The 14,655-nt window shown below is 39.5% G+C and overlaps 2 pseudogenes across 1 annotated transcript in view; one reads left to right on the plus strand and one right to left on the minus strand.

Annotated features, from left to right (window-relative positions):
* Positions 1-14,655, plus strand: part of LOC110346798 (protein SREK1IP1 pseudogene) — a 37,589-nt pseudogene that overhangs the window by 840 nt on the left and 22,094 nt on the right. Inside the window, exon 2 of the transcript XR_015447383.1 lies at positions 3,857-3,944. The product of XR_015447383.1 is annotated as a protein SREK1IP1 pseudogene (transcript). The remainder of the gene's footprint in view (positions 1-3,856; positions 3,945-14,655) is intronic.
* On the minus strand, positions 1,371-3,151 carry LOC110346797 (bifunctional apoptosis regulator pseudogene; annotated as a pseudogene).

Here is a 14,655-nt window from a genome sequence, read left to right on the forward strand (position 1 = left end):
CATGGCTCTGTGTAGCATGGTGTGCCTCTTCCTCTTGAATAATTAGTGAGTAATAAGCTGTCTTTTCCATGACGGTATCTGGTGGCTTCACCCTACCTGAATAATAAAATCTATATTTCTACAAGTCTGCTAGTAAGGAGGAAGAGCAAATGGATGCTAGGCAGGTGAATAGCAATCTTGCCACACCTAGTTTTCACATTTAAGAGATAATTAATATAGTGGGCAAGTTCCATGCCAACCCTTTAGGGTGTGATTTTGTTTTGTAATATATTTTCCCACATCCTCTCCAACACTTGATATGAACCAATTCTTTTACTTTTTGCCATTACGAATCTAATGAGATTGTTCTTTCAAATTTGTACTTTTCTGATTTATAGAAGATTTCATACATTTGTTGAAATATATGTATAATGGAAGGGCTACTCACACTTCTGTGAATTTCTTATAATATCTTTTGGGCCATTTCTTGATTATTATTTTTCAATTCTTTGTATAAACCCAGTATTATCTCCCAGTTTGAGATGTTGCAGGTATCTTCTCCCAGTCTGTCATTTATATGTTAGCTTTGTCCATGATGTACTTTATTTATCAGAAATTTTTATGTAACCAAATCCATCTTCATTTTCTACCATTTAGTTTAGTCTTTCAAATTTTATTCATGAAGCCTTTCCCCATACAGAGTCATATTTTTCTATAAACCTTATAATTTGAACTTTCACACTTCATTCTATACTCCATGGGGGGGGGGGTTCAGACAGAACTCAATTACCTTAACACCATGTTCTTTGTATTGCTTTTCGAGACTACCATTATCATCTGTCAGGTTCCCATTTCTATATATGGGTTTATTTTCGAGGTCTCTATTTTCCATTTGTCTTTCAGTCTGTTCCCAAACCAGAACCATTGTATTATCATCACTTTGTTTCTGTGGGATGTCTTTTTAAAATCTGCATACAAATATTTCTTTTCACCAAGGCTTGGTAGTACACACCTGAAATCCCAGTTTGGGAGGCTGAAGCAGGAGAATCACAATTCTGAGGGCAGCGTGGACAAGTTAGCTAGACTCTGCCTCAAAAAATATAAATGGGGCAGGGATGTAGTTCAGTGGCAGAGCAATTGTTAAGTGTAAATGAGGGCCCTAGATTCAATCCTCAGTACTGAAAAAAAGTTAATTTCAAGTAATTTCTTCAAACTTTCAGATGCAAAGTTTGAGTGAAATCTTTACTCAAAGATATAAAGGGTTGGGCTGAGGATATAGCTCAGTGATAGAACATGTGTTAGCCTGTGTGATTACCTGGATTCAATCCCAGCAATACACACACACACACACACACACACAAATGGTTAATGAATGATTTCATTAAGTCACAGAACACACTTCAGACACAATCTTATCTTCACACCTGCCATGTTCACAGTGGAAAGAAAAGGCCATTAGTCATTTCATTCCATATGTATAATTACAACACTTGGCGAAGCACATTTGCTGCTTTATACATTAGAACAAGACAGTAAAGATAAAACATTTTACATCATGAGGTCAATTTACAAAATGTTTCGTTAAACAAAAGGACCTTCCTGAAATGTATTATACTGATTAAATTCCTTTAAAAAAATTAACAAAAAGCAAACCCCCAAATAAAATCTAATCATTCCAATCGCACAATGAATTCATCTAAAGCTTTTACTCTGAAACATAGCAACTCTTCAGCAAGAAGGAATTGTGGATTGAATTTTGGATTTTTCCTTTTTTTTTTTTAACAAATAAATGGCTACGCTTATGACAAAGTCTTGACCCTATTTCCAAAACCTGACTTATAGTTTTACCTTGATTAGAAAATGGGAAGACAACCCCCACGCACACCTCTTTTAAACAATAGAGTTTAGATGTCAGAGATTGAAGAATTTGTCAGAGCCTGGGTAGCCCCAGTCACAATACCTGGGTTTCCAGCTCTTGGACTTCCACAAGATCAGTGTTAATAATTGGATTAAAGTAAAGGGCCCCAAAGACAGTTACAAAGCAACTGAGAAATGGGGGCCAAAACATGGTCCTTGTGTTCACACCTTCCAAAAGTGGCTGTACAGGCTTTGAGGTATAGTCTTCAGTTCACTCTTTGACCAGATCCTCCAAAATGAGAATAATTCATCATGGTATATTGATGATGAGAAACTGCAGTGTCCTGTCAACTCCACGAAGATTCAGCAATCAGACAGCATGGAAGGAAGGAGTATGTGACAGGAATTCTCTCCGAAGCTTCCATATAGACTTGCTCGAGTCCAGAAGCTTGGTGGTGATGTCATGCCCATACCTGTCTTCTTCCAGAGGCAGGTCTGGTGGAGAAAGGGCAGAAGGTGTCTGTGTAGTCAGACAGATACAGGTACAGCAGGCCCAGGCCAGGGACCTTTTGAGGGCATACAGCAGGAGTGGTCCTGGGTTCCCAGCCTTATATTCCCAGAGATTTTGGGGGTGCTTCATACCTAGTGCTTTGGCATGGTCTAGCCCCATGAGAATGGCTCTTTTGTAGCTGCTGTTTTCCATACTATGAGTCATTCTTGAAAATTCTACCTCTGGCCAAGTTAAAAATAAAACCTACTTACTCTTTCAGACAAAAACTGCTGGCCCAAGGGCCCAGCTGCTCCAACCCAAGAATAACTTATGCCATCCACTTGACCTTGTGGACTTGGGTCATGCTAAGATTTGCAGCTGCTCCACTTCTACACAAGCAAGACCACTGCTGCACAGTGACAGCCATGGGCACTCTGGAAAAAGATCTCCTTCTCTCTGCTGGTTCCCTTGGCCTGTGTTGGGACCAAAGGGAATCTGATCATTCCTGTATATTTGAAATGCTTCAAAGGCTTTGGATTCTGTCATTTTTCTGATGAATGTCCTCGAGTCTCATTCTAATGGGATTTTTCAATAGTATCCTTGAGGAAAATACTGACTTTGAGAAACCTTCCAATTTTTCTTTGCATCTCAGCATCTGGACACTATTGCTTTGGAAGAGATCTACCATCAATCTAGGCAATGCCACGTAGTCAGAAAAGTAATGGCAAGAAATTCAGTAGTAGAAATCTTAGGGCTGCGGCTTTTGAGAGTGACATTTTTGGCAAGACACATTGTATTCAGATCTTTTTTCTGAGGTTCCTCCATCTCTTAGTAAATTCTAGGAACCACAGAAAATTACAGAATTAGAAAACTTCTACAAAGCATCACTAAATCATTCCATTCCTCCAGGCTGACAGGGTTATCCATGGCCCCACACCTACACCCTGGGGAAGCATAGGAGCTGTAGTGTTTTAATAACTGTTATGGCAAGTCTCCTCTCTGTTTTTCCTTTTCAAATCTCTCTTAATGCAGTTAGGGATGTAAGTCCATTGTACAATGTATTTAGCATGAGCCAGGCCCTGGATTTGATCCCCAGCAACATGGGAGAGGGAAGGAGTCAAAATTGACATAATCATCATGAACTTCTATTTTTCCCTATAAATTTTAGAGTAAGTTTGCTTAGTTCCTCAAACAATCCAATGGAATTTTTATGAAGACCACATTGAATGTGTAGATTTATTGGGGGTAGAATTAACATAAAACTGTACCGATACCAATATCTTTATTTTAGAACTTTGTTATATTTTTTTGTTTTGGTTTAGTTTTCTTACAGTGCTGGGGATGGAATCCAGAGCCTCACACATGCTAGACAACTGCTTTACCACGGAGCTACGCACCTAGCCCCTTGCCTCGGTGTACTTTTAAAACTTCCTGAAAAGGTCTTGGGCATTCTTTCTTATGTTACTTCCTATATAACCTGTACTTTTGGTCTGTAGTTTTATTATGAATTTTTATTTTTTGATATATTAGGGAAAGAAAAGTCAGAGTGGTGAGTGGGTTTCTCGCTGGCACAAAGGAGGTGATCATTGGAGAAGAGTGTATTTCACGGAGGAGGAAGGTATTGTTAGTTTTGATTTTGTTATGTTCAACTTATGGTGTTGGCGGACCACTGTACAGATGTTCAGAGGACTTCAGAAACCTTTCTGAGGCTGGAGAAATAGATTGTGCTACAAGACTAGTACAGGGTAAAGCACCTTCTTGGCAAGGGGTTCAACCCAGTGAGTTCAGAGAGCAGTGAGTGGCTACACCTTGGTTCCTCAAGATGGCAGAACCATGTGGAAAATTTCCCCCTGCCTTGTGGAACTTCCACTTTCAAGGAAAGCCAAAACCCTGTGTTTTTAAAGGTAAAAATCTTTCTATTTAAAACAGATTAGAAAGATTTTTTTTCCTGTGACTTCATTGTCCTTGTCACAATTCCTGTTTGTGTCAGGTACAGCTCTGTGGTCTTCTCATTTTTTAAAGTTAATTTTGCTTTTTTAGTACATGTTGCAGTACATAGTGATTACATTCATTGTGGGGAGCTGGTACGTATACACATCTTAATTCTTTTTATTTCCCCTTTCTATCCTTTCCTGCCCGCTTCCTCCAACTCTAGATCCTTTTCTCATTTACAAAAGATCTCTGATTCCTATTATCTGTCCTCTATTTTGCTCTTTAAATTATTCATACTTTGGGTTTCTCATATAAAGGATGCCATGCAATATTTCAGCACATGTGTCTGATTTATTTCACTTAGTACTGTGGCCTCAATGAGCCCATTTTCTGACAAATGACTCAAATTTATCCTTCCTTAAAGTACTCTATTGTGTATAAATACCACATTTTTTTTTAACAACTCATCTGTTATGGACACATAGCCTACTTTTAAGATATAGCTATTACAAGTTGTGGTGCTATAAACGTGGATATGCACGTGTCACTGTTCTATGATGTCTTTAACTCTTTTAGGAAGATATCTAGAAGAAGAATAACTGGATCAAATGGTATTTCTAGTTTTACTTTTTGAGGAATCTACATGCTGATTTTCATAGTGGTTGTTGATTCACACCAGCAATATAGAAGAGTTCCTTTTTCCCCATAACCTCACCAGCATTTGTTATTATTTGATTTCTTGCTGATGGCCATTCCTCTTGGAGTAAGATTGAATCTGAGTTGTTTTAATTTGCATTTCTTTAATGGCTAGTGATGTTGAGCTTTTTAAAATGTATTTACTGGCCATTTGTACTCCCTTTGAGAAGTGTTTATTCATTTCAGTTGCACATTTTTTGATTGGGAATCTTACTTTTGGGGTCTAATTTTTTCAGTTGTTTATATATTCTTGATGTTAGTCCTCTGTCCAAAGTAGCAGCTGGCAAAAATGTAGGTTGTCTCTTCACTCTGTTGGCTGTTTTGTTTGCTGTGCAGAAGTTTTTAATTTGATATGATCCCATTTTGATTCTTCATGTTATTTCTTCTGTAATTGAAGTCCTATTCAAAAAGTGCTTACCTATGCCTATGTCTTCCAGAGTTTTACCTATTTTATCTTCCAGCAGATTATTTGTTTTAAAATCCATGTATTTGATCCATTGTGATTTCACTTTAGTGCATGGTGAGAGACATAGGTCTAGATTCAATCTTAAACATGTGTATGACCACTTTTCCCAGTACCACTGTTAAACAATCTATTTTTCTTTCAGTGTAAGCTTTTGGTTCTTTGTCAAAGATCAGATGAATAAATTCACCTGGGGTTGTTTCTCTCATCTGTTCCATAGATGCATATTTTTGTGCCAGTATCATGCTGATTTTAAATTTTTATTTATATTTTTATTAGCATGTATATAAATACCACATTTTATTTATCCATTCATCTGTTGATGGGCATATAGGCTGTTTCCAAGATTTAGCTATTATAAATTGTGCTGCTAGAAATATGGATATGCATGTATCACTATGGTATGATGACTTTAACTTTTTCAGGAAGATACCAGAAGGGGAATAGCTGGGTCATATGGAACCTGTAGCTTTAGTTTTTAGAGGAATATCTATACTGATTTTCGTAGTGGTTGTACCAATTTACACTCTCACCAGCTGTAGAGAAGGGTTCCTTTCTCCCCACAGCCTCACCAGCATTTGTTATTGATTGATTTCTTGGTGATGGTCATTCTTTCTGGAGATGGAATCTCAGTACTGTTTTCATTTGCATTTCCCAAATGACCAATAATGTTGAACATTTTTTTGATCTATTTGCTGTTTGTACTTCTTCATATGAGAAATGTCTGTTCATTTCAGATGCCCATTTTCTTATTGGGTCTTAAAATTTGGGGGGGGGTCTGATTTTTTTAATTCTTTATATATTCTAGGTGTTGGTCCTCTGAGGAATAGCTGACAAAATTTGAGCTTGCTCTGTTTTTGTTTTTAATATAGGCTTTCACAACAATAAACTTTCCTCTTAAGACTGAGTTGTCCAGTTTCCTCTTCCAGCCCCACCCCCATACTGGGTTTTGGGTTCATCCCTTCATATCAGATTTTCATTACTGCCCCTCTCAAGGTACCTGCTTTTATCTGGTGCACTATTCAGTGTCTAATCTCTTGCTGCCACACCCTTGCTGGACATGATGATCTCTCCTTGATTTTGTCATTTTTACCATCACCATCACTGCTGTATTCATCCCTTTTCCTCCCATTCTTTGCTTTCTAAATTGTCTATTTCTTCTCCTCTTGCTTTTCCTTATTTTTATGGTTTTGTTTGAAGAAAGTTTCACTGTATGTAGATATCATCAGTTGTTAGACTTCTTTCTCTTGCAGTCAAGGACTCAGAGTTCTTCAAAGAAATAGTAACAACCAGGAGATGTCAGGAATTGGCTCATGTGATTATGGAGGCTAAGAGGTCCCACAAAATGCTGGCTACAAGACAGAGAGCCAGGACAGCTGGTGGTGCAGTTCAGAAGTTGCAGAGCTTGAGTGCCAATGGTGTAGACCATAGGTCAAGTCTGAAGGCCAAGAACCAGAAGTTCCCAGGGTAGCAGACTAATGGTCTACTCCAGCAACTAGGCAGAGTGAGAATTCAGACTTCCTCTGCCCTTTGTTCTGCCCATACCCTCAATGGGTGACTGACGCACACTCATACTGAGGGACATAGAGAGAAACATGCTTACTAAGTTCACCAAATCAAATGCTAATATCTTTGGAAATCAACCCCACACACTCCAAAACTAATGTTTTAAGAGCTAGCAGAGTATCTTCTGGCCCAGTCAAGTTGACACAAAAAGTTAACCACAGCATTTTGGAGATCCCATTAATGGCTCCAATATTTATCTGCCCTATGCCCACATCCTTTGCCACATAGTTTTATGGTTTCTCCCTCTGTCTTTTAGTCTGAATTTGGCCATGTGATTTTCTTTGGTCAGAAGAATGAGGTGATGAGCTGAGGAATGTACCTAAACCTAGGTCTCAGGAGGCCTGAGTGGTATAGCCTGCTCTCAGGGACCCCTGCCATTTACCTGAGAAGTATATACAATGAGTGACATTGGAGCAAATCTGTTCCAGCTGAGATGCGCCAGTTAAGCTCAGCTAGAGAAGAGGCTCCTCGGAACCCTTAGAAACATTAGTGATGCCAGTGTTGATCAGCCAGTTCCACTCCACCCCCAGGCTTTTGCGAAGTAACAAGTGTTGGTAGTTTAATGCCTCTGAGGTGTTGGGTGTTCCTAAGCAGCAACAGCTAACTGTTGCTCAGCCTAATCTGGAGCCATTCCAGGAGTCTGTGAGCTTTAGGAGGAGTTTGGATGCCACAGGATGGGATCCAAGGAGATCTCCCCAGAGAGCAGATGAGACCTCACATTGCTGTCAGCCATAGAATAAGTTCATGGTTTGTTACAGAAAAACATTTTGGGGCACATCAGTAACAGGTATAGACCAGAAGGTCCACACTCAGAAAGGAGCGAGGGTACCCAAGGGGTGGGCCAGATTAAGGTCCAGGTTGGGGGTTTTTATGTGGTCTTGGGGTGTCCTCAAAACAGATGACCTGAGATGTGTATTCCTGAGGTCTGCCAAGTTACCTATTACTGGGCTAGATTAGAATGCAAACCACTTGTATGTGTTTGAACTGAGAGATATGAAGCTTAGAAATACGAAGTTTGAAGCTTGGTCCTTGAGCCTGGAAGCCTGTGGACACTGTATATCAAGAAAAGTGTGGGCTCAATTTACAGTCAAAAAGCACAGTCCCAATTTATAAGCTACTGTATCTTTTAAAACTCTTAGAAATTTTGAATTGAGCTTCCTGGGAGGGAAAAAAGAAGGCCTGTACCCTTGGATAACTTTGTGTCCCAAAGCTACAGTTTTTTAAAAGTACAATTTTACAATTATGATTGTCTTTGTCTTCTTTCTACTTAACTTTATTTTTGTAATCCTGCCACACAAATACCTGAGATACTACTATATTCCACAACAGAGGAAGGGTGTCAACTCAACAAAGCCTGACTTATAGGCAGTTTCTTTTAGAGAGCCATCAATTCTCTATTTAATGAATATTCACCTGTCATAATTTATGTTGAATCCTGGGGGAGCCAGTGCTCCCTTACCCAATCCTGCTGTTTGATGTCACACAAAGCTGCCTAGGGAGCTATAGCATCCCAGTACTTCTGATTTATTGCTCCATATTACTTTTGGTCAATTGACCATTACCTACTTCCTCCCCTGGAGGCCCAAGGAAAGAAGAGGTGGGTGTAACATTGAAAACCTGGGATGATGGTAAAGGAAGCCAAAGAAAACTAGGTAAGCCCCTCTCCTCCACCCTTGATGACAATAGTTATATTTATACCCTCACTGTATGATTGTATCATGATTACTATACTGTAAATTGCCACATCCTCTCCTCCCTCTCCACCCCACCAAGTAATGAGAAAACTGGCCCTAGGAAGACTGTCTTTCTCCACTGGATTAAACCTAGGTCTTCAAGATGCAAAATTTATACTAGAGCTGGCCTTTCCAAACTCTCTGCAGTATGGGGTGCTGTAAAAAAAAAAAGTTCCAGTCCATTATGAACTGAAACTTTTGTAAGATACAACAATGGGTATGAATGAATAGGGGCAAAGAGAGCAAGGAATGCAGGAAAGGTTTCTGGATCATATGAAACATGTCACTTTTAATTGCTTTTTGGAGGTGTAAGTTATGGTTTGGATTTTGAAAAGAAGTTTCTTGTCTATTTGAACTATGTTTTTGTGAATGCAACTGGCTTATTTCACAATCGAATTTCTTATTGTTGAAATCAGGTACAAAATACAAAAATGAGCACACTTGCATCACTGTTAAATCCCTTTGAAGGCCTTCAATCCTTCCTGGACCTTTCAGGCATCCTTCAGCACAGCCAGGAATCTGACCTCCCAGGTCTGTAAGAGCCACTCAAGCCAGTTCATGCTGAACTATGTCCAACTGCCCTCTGGTAGGAGGGCAGGTAATACCTTTAGCCTAAGCATGAGCCTGAAAAGGAGTTTTATTCAAAATCTTAAATAAATCATTTATTTTCTCACTCTTTTCAAAGAGCCCAGGAGTTAAACGTTTTCTAGGTTCTATTTTAAAAAATGTTTTTGTGGCAGTCAACCCAATAGCCATTCTTCCTTGCAAGACAACCCAAATTTTGTTCAAGGTTGCAATACACCTAACTTAAAGTCTATATTTTTCATGCTTCTTTCCAGGTGGCTGACATGTGACACAATTATGGCCAATAAGATATTAAGTGGAAGTCTAGTGGTGGGACTTCTGGGAAAGCCATTGCTTTCTGTTGATAAAGGACAGGTTTAGTCCTTTTCCCCCTCTTTTTCTTTCCTCTTATCCTCCCTTGCTGGAAGGTGGATATTATGCTAGAGGTACAGCAACCATTTTACGACTATGAGGCAATCACAAAGGTGACCACCACACCCCAAGTAAAGTAAGCCAGAAGGATGAGAAGATTCTAGGATGTTAATGGTATTATAAACTGCCTGTCTCTGGAAGACAAAACCTAATTGGAGTAAGTCATCATAATTGAGTTTCTATTTCATTCAGCTAAATTTAATACCTACCTATCACATTTTTATGTACTTTATCTACTTTATTAGACATCTTGGTAATTTTTAATAACCTAATTTTAAAATGACTCTATAATTTACTCTACCAGTCTCTAGACACATGTGGATAAATTTCAGCTCAAGGAATGATTGCTGCCACCATGATAAAATGACACTAAGATTAAGAACCTATGACTTCTGGTGCCATTTTGATTAGCAGTGGAAGGTTAGAGAATATGCAGATTCTTCTTGGCCTTCCTTTGTTCTTCTTTCTCTGTGAATGACCCTAGGAGGCTTCCAGCTAAGAAACATTTCATTTGGCTCGGAGCCAAAGTTTTATATCTTCCACCCTTTTCCCCAAAGGTAAAATATTAACTGACAAATCTCCAGCAATTAATAACTGAAAGCTTAGTAGGACTTTGGCTAGAAATGTTCACAGATGTTTCCTATAAAAGTACTCCTGGTATGTTTTGAAGATTTTGGCTTTTCTCTTTCTCCTTTAATCCAAGATGTAGTGTACACAAGTTGTGATGATGGTAGAGAGAAGAAGCTAACTGTGTGTGTGTCTGTGTGTGTACTCTATGGATTCACTTGCAAATTACAATTTGTTACATTAACAGATGCCTCTTTGATTCAGACATTTAAAATGAGTAGCAAATTTTGCTGTTAACCTAATACTGTCTAAAAAATAAAATCTATCAACCACTGAGTGATTGGGGTGGGGGTGGGGCTCAGTGGTATACTGCTTGCCTAGCATGTGAGACTCTGGGTTCCAGCCTCAGCACTGCAAGAAAAAACAAAGTGAGTAGTGATGAGAACACTGTGTGCTAAGCATAAGCAGCATAAGCAGGCAGTAAACATCTCATATATGCTGCTGAATTGAACTGAAAATCATTTAATGTGCAAGAAAACTATCTGTAAGTAGATGGGTTCCGTAGTGTTGGACTGTGGAACTCAGAGTTTATGAGCTGAAAAAATTGTGAGAACCTGGGCTCAGTGACCAGGGTGCACCTGTAGTCCCAGCTACTCAGGACACTGAGGCAGGAGGACAGCTTGAGGCCAGCTTGGGTTACACAGTGAGACCTTTCTCAACAAAAGTACAGATGTAGGATGAGGTTATCAGCATGAGAACCCTATCATCCAGGAAGGCAGCTCACTCATTAGAAGCATCGTCCAAAATGCAGTGGGAGTCACATTTAAAGAACTAATGTGTTCATGATAATTACAGAAAATAAAGTTAAGGGAACTCTTCTAACAGTGTCCTTGGTTTCACTAACTAGATGTAAAATGGGGGGAAAAAAGCAATGCAGATTCTCTTTTAGAGGATCAAAACAGACAAGCAGGACAAAATAGACCCTCTCTTCTGTAGGCAAACGAAATCCATTCAGAGCATTTCCCACAGCTGCCCCAGGTTCAAATGGTAATGTTCATACAGCTCATGTAGAAAGATAATAATGACATAACAGCACATCAAATCAATATTTTGTGTAAGGCTGAGTGTAGTTCTAGCATTAAGTCAAAGGCCCTGGGTTCAATCCCCAGCAAAAAAAAAAAAAATTTAACGTTTTCTATTATTTTACTAAATTTATGATTTAACATTTGTAACATCAAAATATAAGAATAGTGTAATATAACAAATGTTATAACAATTCATATAAGTGTGTAACAGTATTACTACAAGAAAATAACAGTAGTTTAACAATTATAATAATTTAACAATATGTTAAAATATTACAATAATTCTATATTATATCATTATAAGTAGAATAATTAATTTCACTGATTTTCTCCTCGACACTTACGTGGAAGGGTGTCTTAGTCACTTCCCTTGTCACTCAGACAAAATACCTGACACCCACAGCCCAAAGGGGGAGAGCGTTTTTTAGGCTCACACCTGGAGGCCGTGGTCCCTCAGCTTTCACAGGTTGATGGAAGGGTCGCCAGAGGAGGCTCGCTGCTCACATCATGGTGACCCGGAAGCATAAATGGGAGGCGCTGGGGAGGGAGATGCACCCTTCCAGGCTCCACCTCCAGTGACCACCTCCTCCCACCAGACCCTACCTCCTAATGGCGAGGCAGCTACAGCGCCCCCATTATCCAGTCACCTTCCAAAAGCCCTGCCTTGGAGCACATGAAGCTTCGGGGAAACACTGAGATTTAAACCATAGCAAAGACCTGAAGGTCCCTTTTACCCCAGTCTCAAGGACGGAGGAAGGAGTGAGTTCAGAGGCCCAACGTACTGTCTTTCTTGGAGGAACCAAGACTAAGGTTTGTGGAATGAGAAAGAAGGATCCAAAGGAAGGCCTGGGACAGAGGCATTAAGTATTTTTGCTAAGACCAAGAGAAAATAAGATGAAGTAAGAGGGAATAGGGTGTTTGGGGTTGGGAGCCAGGAAAAGTTGTCCAAGAAGAAAGCCAGGCACGGTGGTCTACATCTGTACTTCGAGTACGCAAGAGGCTGAGGCTGGAGGATTGCAAGTTTCAGGCCAATCTGGGCTAAATAGCAAATCCTAGACCAGTCTGGACTGTACAGTGAGACTTGGTTTCAGAGAGAAGGAGAGGGAGAGGGAGAAGGGGGAGGGGAGGGGAGGGGCAGGGGAAGGGGCTCGAGTATGGTGCCCCGATGCTTTAGGAGGCTTCTTCCCTCCTGCCCTTTTCTCCCCGAGGTTCTTCAAAACTTACTGAAAAGTCTTTTATAATTATTTAAAAATATTTACAAATATAAAGAATGAAGCAAAAATTATTCAAAGCTGGGCTAGGGCAGTGGCTCAATGTCAGAGCACTTGCTTAGCATCCCCAAGGTCCTAGATTTGATCCTCACCATTGCATATGTATCAGCACTGGGATACCATGACTGTATATCTATCATCTTGTTTTAAGGCAGGGCCTTGTCATGATCCCATCATTTATTGATATGTGTAGACGTCTAACCTTCCTTTATTCATGAAGATTCAATCTGAGGGCACATGAATGAATACTTAATCAACAAAGCGATGGATCAGTTTGTTGAAGGAGACTCTTGTACAGCAGGGACAGACTGTTTAGAGCCCAACGACTTCTTTATTATCATCATGTGGATATTGAACATAGTTGTGATATTTTCTTTGGCATTAAATATATCTCAATATAAAATATCTATGAATGAATTAAGAGTCACATAAATATGTACCAAAAAGCTGGAAGAAAAAATAATATTGAGTCTTATACAGCTCACTAAGTTACAGAGGATCCCAAATCATATGGAATCCACTCGACCAGTTAGTGAAATGGTTGACATGCAACAGGGACATACATGTAGGTGTAGTACAAGGACTTTTAGATAGAGACAGATTAACATAGCCTTAGCTCTGCTGCACACTAGCTGTGCCGCTTTAAGCAAGTTATGTAAGCTTTCTGTGTTCAGTGTGCCTCTTTTGTAAAGTGGAGATGCAACAATAGCACCCTTCACATGAGACCCTGGGAGGATGAAAAGCAATAGTGTGTCAAAGTGCTAAATCTAGAACTCATCCATAGTAAGTGTACTGTGAATACGAATCACTATTGTTCTGTTTAGTAAATATTTACATAGTGCTTGCTATGTGCTGTGCACTATTTTAGTTACAAAAATAATTTATGTGCTAGGCACTATTTTAAATATTGTACAAGGTTAGCCATGCTGTAATCCCAGCACTCTAAGAAGCTGAGGTAGGAGGATGGCAAGTTCAAGCCCTGTTTGGACAGCTTGGTGACATAGTGAGACCTTCTCTAAAATAAAAAAGAACTGGGGATGTAGCTCAGTGCAAAGGCCTGGGTTCTACCTCCAGCACCAAAACAAACACCAAAACACTGGGCAGATACTAATTCATCTAATCTCACAGCTGTTCTGTGGGATAGGTAACATTACCACCGCCGCCATCATCATCTCTTCTTCTCCAATGAGGAAACCGAGTTCCAGAGATTAAGTAACTTGCTTAAGGCAACACAGGCAGTAAGTGTCACAGACAGGAATCCAAATGCAGACACTGCACCTTCCAGAGGCTGTGCTCTAACTGCGGGCTACCCACCCCTGCATGGAGGCAGAATGTCCATTACCACCTTAGTCTTCATCCTTGTCATCCTCATCACCAGCATCTTGAATCATAAATTGAGGGTGATGTGTGAGGCATTAATATATCCATGTTCATCTACAGGTTACTAAGGCTTTGTCTACACAGTAGATGTATTCATAAAGTGTGTACATCACTCCTCTAAGCTGAACTCTACTTTCAGTACAAACGCAGGCTTGCCAATGAAAAAGTTGATATGGAATAATTCTAGAAAGGTTAAAAAGATTTGTTATGGATTGAAAGTCTATTAGGAAATTTAGAGCTCATTGACAATTTTATCTCTTTGTGTAGGATTGCTGTAAGAATTGTCCCACAATTAATTCCTCCTTGCTCTGAAGTTAGTAGAATGACCAAACGGAGAACACTTCATAAAATATTCTAAAACCTCAAAAACCTATAGAAATATAAGCCATAGCTATTTGCCTTTCATACCCTAGCAGAAGGAAAGCAGTATTCATTTGTATATATCATAAATGGACACATATATGTATGCACATCTGTGAAGAAATTCTTGAGGGCTCTATACTATTCTGACCATGGTGACTGCCACTGGGGAAGTGAGATTTCTCTTCTGAGAGATCAGGTTAATCACCAACTTTTCTCAAATCCTTTTTACTGGGTTCAAATGATGATATGAAGAAATACGACAAAACACAATTTGACC

The sequence above is a fragment of the Heterocephalus glaber genome, unplaced genomic scaffold, assembly GCF_053883595.1.
Source record: "Heterocephalus glaber isolate CG9 unplaced genomic scaffold, H.glaber_assembly_v1.0 deba00001757, whole genome shotgun sequence".
Classification (NCBI taxonomy): Eukaryota; Metazoa; Chordata; class Mammalia; order Rodentia; family Bathyergidae; genus Heterocephalus; species Heterocephalus glaber.